The sequence below is a fragment of the Limulus polyphemus genome, unplaced genomic scaffold, assembly GCF_000517525.1.
Source record: "Limulus polyphemus unplaced genomic scaffold, Limulus_polyphemus-2.1.2 Scaffold1432, whole genome shotgun sequence".
In the NCBI taxonomy this organism is placed as follows: Eukaryota; Metazoa; Arthropoda; class Merostomata; order Xiphosura; family Limulidae; genus Limulus; species Limulus polyphemus.
The window spans coordinates 178,184-188,195 of record NW_013667042.1 but is presented as its reverse complement, the minus strand read 5'-3'; the positions used below and the strand labels follow the sequence as shown (position 1 = coordinate 188,195).

The following is a 10,012-nucleotide window of genomic DNA, read 5'->3' as shown; positions in this document are numbered from 1 at the left end:
ATTCAAGCATAGCAAATCTTTGTGGTACCATAGCCATAGCTAGGCTACGAGGTCTCCGAGGTCTTAATTTTACACCAACATATAAAAAGTATACAATATGTAAGGCTGGCCTAATGTGCTTGTCGGTGTTTGGACCTCGGTTAAATTTTCACTCTAGTTACCATGAGTACTACTGTTGCCTATTGATACTAAATTATTTCTTTTAACAAATTTTATTTACCCTTTGCAAATATATCTGTATACTTACAATCACTATAACAATTAAATTAAATTAAAACCATCCCTTTTATTCAGGCTAGGATTCAAATTCTTTATTTAGTTTTTACTTGTAACATAAATTTTACAAGTGCTTCCGGACAGGTGAAATCAATAACTGTAAATCAACTTTATGGAAATAAAAGTAGTTTCATATTTTACTATATTTTTGCAAATTTTTCAGCAGCTTTATCTAAGCTTTTAATTATTATTTGATTATTTTCGCCATGCGTACCATTCATTTTTCATGTCTCCTCTTTCAAATTTAACGAATTTAAATAACACTTAATCTAACGAATATTCTAATATCAAACAGTTGTGTATATTAATCCTGGTGAAGCCGCAAAGGCGAAACGTTGGTTGATATAAAAATATATTGTTTTATATTTAGCTGGAGTTGAAAGGTCGTTTTTTCTAAACTTTTATCAACATCTCTCCTCTTGTTGTCGATTTTATAAAGCCGAAAGAGGGCGGTAGAAGCATTTTGTAAGTAAGTGCATACTACCACTAGTCGTTTAGTATTTCTGTGGGTAAGCTTTAAGAACACGAAAGCTTCGTAACATTTTTTTTTCATGCCGTAGAAACAGTTTACCAAACACTATTTTATATAGATATAGTGCATATTTTAATTTTTAATAACACTTATTAACATAAGGTTTTAATGCCGAAAACTGGCGAAGTAGTAGAAAATCAAGTATCGACAAATTAAACTATAGATGATAACTTGTCTATGTTAATAAACACGAGTAATTGTTGTAAAGAACAGAACTACACAATGGGATATCTATCTGCCCATTACAGATATAGAATTCAGAAACCCGATTTTTAGTGTTAGCCTTCAAACTTACTACTGAGCAAGCAGAGAGGAAACAAAGTTATAACAATACTACAGTAAGCCTCCGTTCAATACGTACTTTCTACTTTTGTAGGCTAGAGAAATGTCTTAATAGTAAATAGATTACAAAAAAGTCATTTTATTACATATATAATTAGACCCTGTGGTATTTCATATAGGCCGAACTTTTAAGCCTAAGCTTCTTTTTTTTACTGGTTTTTCTTAATGATATTAGATGTAGTCCAGTAACGCTAATACTAATAGTAGTAATATACCACAGTGTTTTTCTGACCTCTGTACCACTTTAAACTTTTGTTTAAACTTTTTTTTTTTCGAGGTACAAAACCAGGCTGGTTAAAATAAAAACACACTAAAAACTTTGCGACACGTACACAGAAAAGATGTGATTATTTGTATTTCGCACAATTGAAGAATGTGTTGCAAGTTTTGTCAATTTGAAGGGAAGAAAACTGGTGATTCTATACAGGTAGAGGGTGAGTCTAGATCGGATGAGAGTAGTGTGTTTATGTACACAGGAAGATCAAATTAGACTTATTACAAATTTTTTCATGTACTACCAGCTTGAGAATCCCTGGTATAACTTTTTAAATGTAAAACACATTGTCATTATCATACAGAAAACCATAATTACTCAGATATGAGTTTAATAACTATGTATTTAGGGAATGAAATTTCTGCAGAAATGTAAAAAGAGAACCAGTTGTGCAGTGTCAGGAATGTTCATTAGCATAAAACTACACTCAGTATCTCAAACATTTATATTGCTTATATAGATTGACATAGAATGTGAAGGCTGAAGTATTAAAATATATAGAAGACGTACAACTTGAGAGCAAGTTATATTGCAGACTTTTTTTGATTTAACCTTGTCACAAATATCGAATCTTACATGCTCATCATCTTGAGGTCAACCAACAACCTCAAAGTTGTTTTACACTTCATTTAAACATGACATGCAATGCTTAGTCAATTCTCTAGAATATATTTTCTAATATGAGTAGAAAGCCACATAATCATAAGAGTCTATTCTTCTACATAATTGGAATGTTTTAATTTGCTACAAGTGACTTATTATTATTACTTATCACATTGTTAAAATATAAGAAGAAAAATGTTATCATAATTAATTTAAACACACAATTTCTACTTGTTTATAAACTAGCTGAAAATCTACTTTTAAATTTTCTGTGAGAGTTGCTCTGTATATGGTAACACTATTACCATTGGGTTCTTAAGCACACCAAACTTAAAACTTTTAGGTGTTGTCAGTGAGTTTAATGTAACTTATGGATAACAAGGGACCATTTGGTCTTTCAGGATTACTCTTTCTCACCCACCCTTCAGAAAATTTAAACCCACCATTAATGTTCTAGGAAAGCAACAATTTCCTCTTAAACTCCTGTGGTGTGCTGGCATCCATTGCTCTTAGTGGCAACTCATTCCATAAATCAATTACTCTTTGAAAAATATGACTTTTTTTATGCATAAGTGGAGTCTACCCTATCTTTTCAAAATTTTAAACTTGTTCTCTCACATCCTAATATCTTCAGAATATAACACAAAGATATTAGAGACTTTTATTGTGTCAATCCCCAGGATAATCATGTAACTTAAATAAGACATCCTCTTACTCTCCTTTTTTCAAGAGAAATCCAGTAAGTCAGTATACTTTCTTAGATAATGAGACCAAAACTGAAAGCAGTATATTCCAAGTGAGGTCTAATTAGTGATATGTATGGTGAAATAATTATTTCATTTTAACTCCTAAATTGGTGTTCTATAAATGCACTTTGAAATTCTGTTAGCTTTACAACTAACAATAGAGAATGACTTATATACCTATACGTAGTATAAACAAAGGTTATTTGCTAAATATATGTCCAACTTATCAATTGAACCAAATCATTCTGAAACACCTCAACATTTTTAATAAAGTTAGAAGTACAAGAGTTTAATTTCAACAGCAAACTTTACTTATTACACACAAGCTGAATTGTCTCCATTAATAATAAATTTTTGCTTTCTCCCATCCAACCAGCCTAAAATCTATCTCCAACTATCACCAATGTAATTTTCTTAGCTAGTGATTTATGTGCAACCTTATCAAAAGCTTAATGATAATCTAAGAACACCAAGTTCACACACTTTCCCTCATCCAGATAACAAGTAACATCTTTGAAAGAAAAAAAAGATAACAAATTTGCAAGGCAAGACTTTCTATTGTGAATCCATGTTGGCTTTCACTTAAGAAATTGTATTTCACTAAATGATTTTGTAAAAGCTTCTTTTATCAGACTGTCTAGAATTTTAACCACTAAAGAAGTAAGACTAATTGATCTATAACTTCCAGGGCAACACCTCCTTTAAAATAGGAATAACATATACAACTCTCCTATCCTCATGTATTTGACCCCTCTCTATTGACCTGTATATACCAAAAGTGAAAGGCCTGTATATCCAATCTTTTACATCAGTAAGTTCCAATGTATCCCATAGAATGCCACCAGTATCCTTTAAGAGTTCAAACATTCTGCCTACTTTTACTTAAAAAGAACCTTGCTGTCAGTTTTAATGTTATCAGGCAGCTGTTTTTCAAACGTCCTTTTGCATTTCACACTTGTTTTAATTCAATTCTCAGCCTTTTCTGTAGTTCTATATACTTTCCAGTCTATCTGGCAATTTAAACTTAATTATATTACTATCAATAAAATTACTGTCAAACTCGTTACACCTCAAAAACATAATAATTTGAGTTATTTCATCATGTAGCATAGAAGAACTGATTGAAATTCTGTAAGATGTTTAATAAATACATTAGCTAACATCACTTTAGTGACAAAACTGTTAAAATGAGCATAATGCCTCGGCAAGATCAGTTTACAATATATATTCACCAGTTCTAAAAATGTGTTACTGATTATATACCAGATTGCCTAAAATAGCAAACTGGATCTTGATCACATTCCGCTGTGAACTCTTTATTTGGATGCTTTTTATTAAAATATTTATAAACAATCATTAACACCATGACTGTGACTGATAACAGTAATATATCATCTACATACTTTCTTTAATAGAAATTTAAAAGTCAGGGGACTTCTTTTCAACTATTATTTTTCAGGAAACCACAAGAATAAATTGAATATAGCAGGTGTAAGCCTTGAACCCAATACTGTTACTAAATATACTAACTTCATCATAAATTATTCTGTTAAATACAAATGCTCTGTTGTGATTGTTATCTTGTCTGTGAAATTATGATGTTCTGTGCTCATATTTTTGTTTATGAGGCAAGAAAGTCTTGCTGTTCTCAACATCATGAAATTGCTGACACAAATCAACTGAACTCAGACTTTTCAGTTGCTATGTATTCACCCAACATAGATCATTTATGTGCACTGTTTATTACAGCATAAAGTAATATGAATCCAAACCAAGGCAGGTTAAGAACAGTAAGACACATTTACTATCATAGACACCTACCCACAGCAGCAGTTGAAATATTACCATATCACACTGCTATCAATGCTGACCAACCCTCTAGAGGAGACAGCATCATAGAGAAAAAGAAATAAGGCAAATTCTAGTGAAAAACAAAGAGCTTTTCTGCTATGATCTATTGAAGACCAATTCATCTGATCAATAACATAACCTTTTTGTGTACATTCAGAAGTTGTGTAGATTTCTTATACCTGAAGGTATGATCTTGTCTATAGATGCTGCTCAACACATACAAAACTCAGTCAGTGGTTTCCTTTATGAAAACTCTGCTAGTGTTTCCCATAACTTTTCTCTTGGGTGGTTGGAAAGCAAAAATTGCAAAGTTCTTTCAGCTCACCAATACATTAGAATTTCTAGTGATAATTTCTAGTCATACCAGTTCTTAGTGTTCTAAGCATTGCATCAGTTTTTTTAGCAGTACTATAATCCATTGCTATCACACAACCTTGTAGGTATTATACAATGAAAGACCACTTCTTTTCAGCTGTCAATATATTGATCAACTGACATTTCTAACTGATGATCAGCCCAGCCATAGTGATCAGGAAGTTAGTGTCTGAATCTGAATAAATTGTTGGAGCAGTCATGCTGCTTTTCCACTACTAGTTACTGATCAGTCTTCTCTAGGTCACCCAAATAAGTGTACTGCCACCATCTTACTTCTCATCAGCTGAGTCAAGATACTAACTACAGTTCTTTCATTATCATCTTTTATGCCAATCTCCTTGACCTCTTAAGTGCAAAAGTGATTTATCAGAAATGTATGGCTTCATCTTATCAGTGTGTTCAGTATGCTGTAAATCATAGTTTGATGGATTGAACTGTCTGAGTACAAGATTTGAAGTAGTGAAGATAGAACTAAATTGTTTTCTGTGGCAGGAACATACCAGTTTTGTTACTCATACATTTTTCCTCCACTGTGATGTGATATATTTCACCAAATAGAAGTTCTATGCAGCTGGTGATGCAAAACATTTGTGTGCATGAACAAATGCAGACCTAAACTACTCCACATGTTCTTGTGGATATTATGATACATCTGCAGTGGGAGGTGGATCATACATCACATCCACTAAAGTTGTATTTCTCTGCCAACATTAGTATGTTTTGGCAAACAACCATTTGACTCTTGCTCTGTTGCATGATGTGCTATTATGAAATATGATAATATGTAACTCTGTAATACTCACTATTTCAAACCATCAGACTATGAGTGATATGAAGTACACATCCTCACTATATCCAATACTGCACTCACTTCAAAAATACTTGACTGTTAAAATTAGCTCTTTGGTCTTTGTGGATTCATCAAGCTGCTTCAAACCATACTATCTACTGTTCAGCTAACACAGCAGATGAAAATTGTGCTAATATATCAACCAGTGGATGAGCTTCACACCACTTACAGATGTAGTTGATAGTGCTGATTACTTCATTCATTCCCCAGGAGGCAACCAGTTATATCCAGGGTTATTCTCTACAAAGACAACCTACAGTTTTCTGCCAAAGATTTTCCTGACTTTTTCAGTGTCAAGATAAGAATGTTGCCAAAAAAATGCTTTTACACATTAGCACAAATCTAGGAAATGCTCTGATGATTTCCAGTCCTTGCATTATGTAAAGTCTGAAAGCTTCTGCTTAGTTCTTTGGGCTACTAACTGCATCACAGATCAAAATCCATACCCATGTGGCTTACGGCATCAATACAACACTTCCCTACACTCATAACTACCATAGATTAATTGCATCTGACTTACATTTCTCTGTCTGTGATTTGTACTTCACTTTACTAAATGGTAAGCACTAAGTAGTGTTGAATACAGACCTGGGTCTTTCAGATGCTCTTCCTAGAGCTCTTGAAGTGCCATTTTTAGAGTTCATTTACTGTTGGGATCATCTCATACTTTTGGTTGGCAGTCAAGTCATAGTTCTACAATAGTTTTATCCAACATATAACCAATGCTTCCAGATTTATGAAATTCACAAGCCATATCAGTAACTTACTGTTCACATGAAAGGTAAACTTCCTACCATACAAGTAGTGACAGTAATTCAAGACAAACAGTAAAACTGCAAACAGTTTTTGTCATGCAGTATCAGTGATAAGGAACCAACAGACAATGTATCACTGTTTTACACAATTATATTCACTTTATTCTGCACCTGCAACAAAATCATGCCAATTCCATTATCACTGGAATCTGTACTCAAGAGGAATGGACTGTCTTGGAAAAATAACACTGGAGCCTCAAGTAAAGCATTGTCTAGTGACTAAAATACATGGTTACATTCTATAATTAACCTAAATTGCATTTCAATGTCAGTGCAGACAACAGTATGACTTTCTAGGAGAAATTGGCCACAAAAAGTTGATGATATGATGTTAAACCTAGGAAACTATGGATATCTCATTCTGTCACAAGTTTGGACCAGTCTTTGACAACTGTGACATTCACAGAATCAATATACACTGCTCTTATCTACAGTGTGATTGAAGAATTACACTTGTGTGCTCATAAATGCACACTTCTCTGATTTCAGTTTCAAGGCTGGCCTTTATCTGCTGAAGAACCATGTGCAGTTGAGAGGAAAAGCACATACTGCTGCTAAGGAACAAGTGTAATAGGGGTCCTTGGGAATAACTGGCCACTTACTGGTATTCATTGTGACTATACAGTAACACTGGAAGATGCTTGTGGCAGGACAGCCTTGTGATGAGCACTTCAAGAAGTCATTTTGTTTGAGGTGGAACTACTGCAGCTTAGCTACAAGATTCTTCGTGTTCTGCAGCTAGTTCAAAGTGACCACTTCAGGCCTAGTTGTCACAGAAATGGCTTCTGTTGAATAAAATGTCTGTAACACCTGTGAACTGTTTTTCTTGGGAAACCTTTGAAGAACTTTTCTACAGGGATATCTTCACAATGTGTGTGTAAAGTGGTGGGATATACTTCCTTGTGTGGGCGATGCACATCATCTGGAAAAATGACGAGGTTCTTGTGAGTTTCTCTCTTTCAAGCTTTGAACATGGTATGATATATAGCTTACTTCCCTACTGGTTTGAAATGTTGATGCTACTCACCCACAGCTGTGTTACAGTCCCGGTGATGCACCTTGTCTATGCATTATTGAGTTAAGCACTTCATCTTCCAAACTCAGCATTAGACAGCATGCTTTCTGTTTTTGATATCATGCATTTCAGAAATTAATCTGCCTGAAGTGCTTAATGAAGCTATTTAGATTTTCCTTCACTGTATACTTGTCCTGTTTAATTTTACTGCCAAAGATCTGTGACTGTGTGAGCAAATCACTTCCAGTGGCATCTCAATCAACACACATCAGAGAATTCCTTGACATGATGGGTACTGCCCTGTATTTGTTTGACATGGCTGTGTGTTGTGATAACAAACATGCTATAGCCAGCTCTTCATGATCTCATAGTTTTACACAATCCCTACCACTTCTAGTAGCAAATTTCTTCTCTTGAGGAGGCTCACACCTTCTCCACGAGTCACTCTCCTGGAGGTGCTTGTTGTTTCATCTGGTGGTGAGACAGCTCTGGCTGATGACCTATAATCTTCAGCAGACTTCTATTGTCCTTCTAGCAACAGGTGACAATGACTGGTGGTGAGGGTTGAACTCCACTGATGTGAGTACTCTACAAAGACCTCCAGACCACAAGTCACCAAGATGACCCTCACTTTTCTCTGTTTCTACTTGGTGAAGTTTAAAAGTTCAGTGACAGAATGAAATCTCTAGCTCAAGAAGCCACAGGTTACTGTCCATAGGTATTCTATGAACTATAAACTTCTTGTGTGTTTGAGCATAGTGAATGAATAAAGTGTAAAAGCTCTGATAATAGAGGTAACAAATCTCCAATTTTATGGTTGAAAAAGGCTTTATTTAATTATTTCATCAAGCTCAAACTGTTGATATTTTTTTAGTGAGAAGATCCTATATTTAATATGACACACTTCATTTTCCATAAATATTTTCCATTAATTTTTCAATTACTACCATTTGGTATTACACCTATACAAAATCCCAAGAATTTAATTGAACTAATGTGTGATTAGGTAGCATTTTTGATGTGATTTTTAAGGAACTTTTGTAAGTTTTTACATGGAATTTGTGGTGATATTATAGGCACCAATTTTGCAATGAAAGTTTATTTTACCTAACATACTAGCAAACATTTTAAATAGACATTTTGTTAGTGATGAACATCAAACCTTTGCCACAGAAAGCTAATTCTTTGAAGCTACTTTCCATTATAAAATTAATTCTTAGCTTGATGTTAGACATACAACTAATTTGTACAAGTTTACATTTAATAACAGCTATTTTAGTTTTAAAAATACATGTAGACCTAAAGTTTATTATCATGATTTACTGATTGAGAGTCAACCTGTTTTTATTCCCTTTGGTAGTATATCATCAGGGTATATATATATTTTTTTTATCTGTGCAGCATAAACATACTTTAGTTTGTAAAATTAGGATTCTTTAATTTAAGCTGTTCTAGTTTAACAAATTTAGCTGTTCAATGAGAAGTTGTACTAAATTTAATAGTGTTATATCAGTTTTTATTAGTGGGCAAGTTCTATAGAGTTATTTGGTTAAAAATGCAAAGTCCTGTACACTTGATAAAAAACTTTTTTTCTGCTATATCTTTTATGGAAGTTTGATGCTCACTGTTGGGCTAAAGTTCACTTTAGATGTTAACAATTTTACTTACTATCTTCTCTTGTACATACAACACTTGATTATTTTTTATCTATTTCTTCATTGACACAAACTGAACTAAATTGTTGATAATAACAGACAGCTTGACTAATTATTAGTCACTAATAAACTTGCCAACTTAATAATTATCATTCAGTGTAACAGAACCACAAATTAGTCATCATTTACTCCAGCCAAATTTGCTCTTTTTATTGCTGAAATTGTTTCCTCAGACTTCAAGGTTCTAGCAATTAAGCCATGCACATTTCCTGACACCAAACCCTCCTTCTGGTGAAACAATGATATTAAGATCTAAAAGCATAAATTATAAAACATAGCTTACAACAATAAATTCATTAAAAGTCATGTACCATACTATTCTCTTTCATACAAATGTCAACAAACCACTTTCTTTAGAAGATTTATGAATTGTATGGAATAATATGATATTAGTAAATAAAAATAATTCAAAGTTTTCTTACTTATCTAAAGTAATAGACTGAAGAGACTTGCCATCTACTGCTTTAGTCAGTACCAATTTTTTTTTTATTTCAGAAGATAAAGATCTGTACTTTGGCGAATTGTTCTTAGTTCTTACTAGATAGTAGGGTGGGCGGTATAATAAAGGAGGGATGTATGTGTGTGTAGATAGTGAGTTAATTGAACTGCAGTCAGAGA

The 10,012-nt window shown here is 33.4% G+C and overlaps 1 protein-coding gene across 5 annotated transcripts in view; it reads left to right on the top strand.

Moving 5' to 3' along the window:
- Positions 1 to 720: 720 nt before the first annotated feature.
- LOC106463532 (telomere length regulation protein TEL2 homolog) overlaps positions 721 to 10,012 on the top strand; it is a 114,515-nt gene continuing 105,223 nt past the window's right edge. For 3 of the 5 annotated variants that reach the window (XM_022391067.1, XM_022391068.1, XM_022391064.1), the window contains exon 1: positions 801 to 1,146. The gene's annotated coding sequence lies outside the window, so the exon portion shown is untranslated. Of the gene's footprint in view, positions 746 to 800; positions 1,147 to 10,012 lie in introns of those variants that run through there. The other 2 variants (XM_022391065.1, XM_022391066.1) reach the window with 2 other exon arrangements.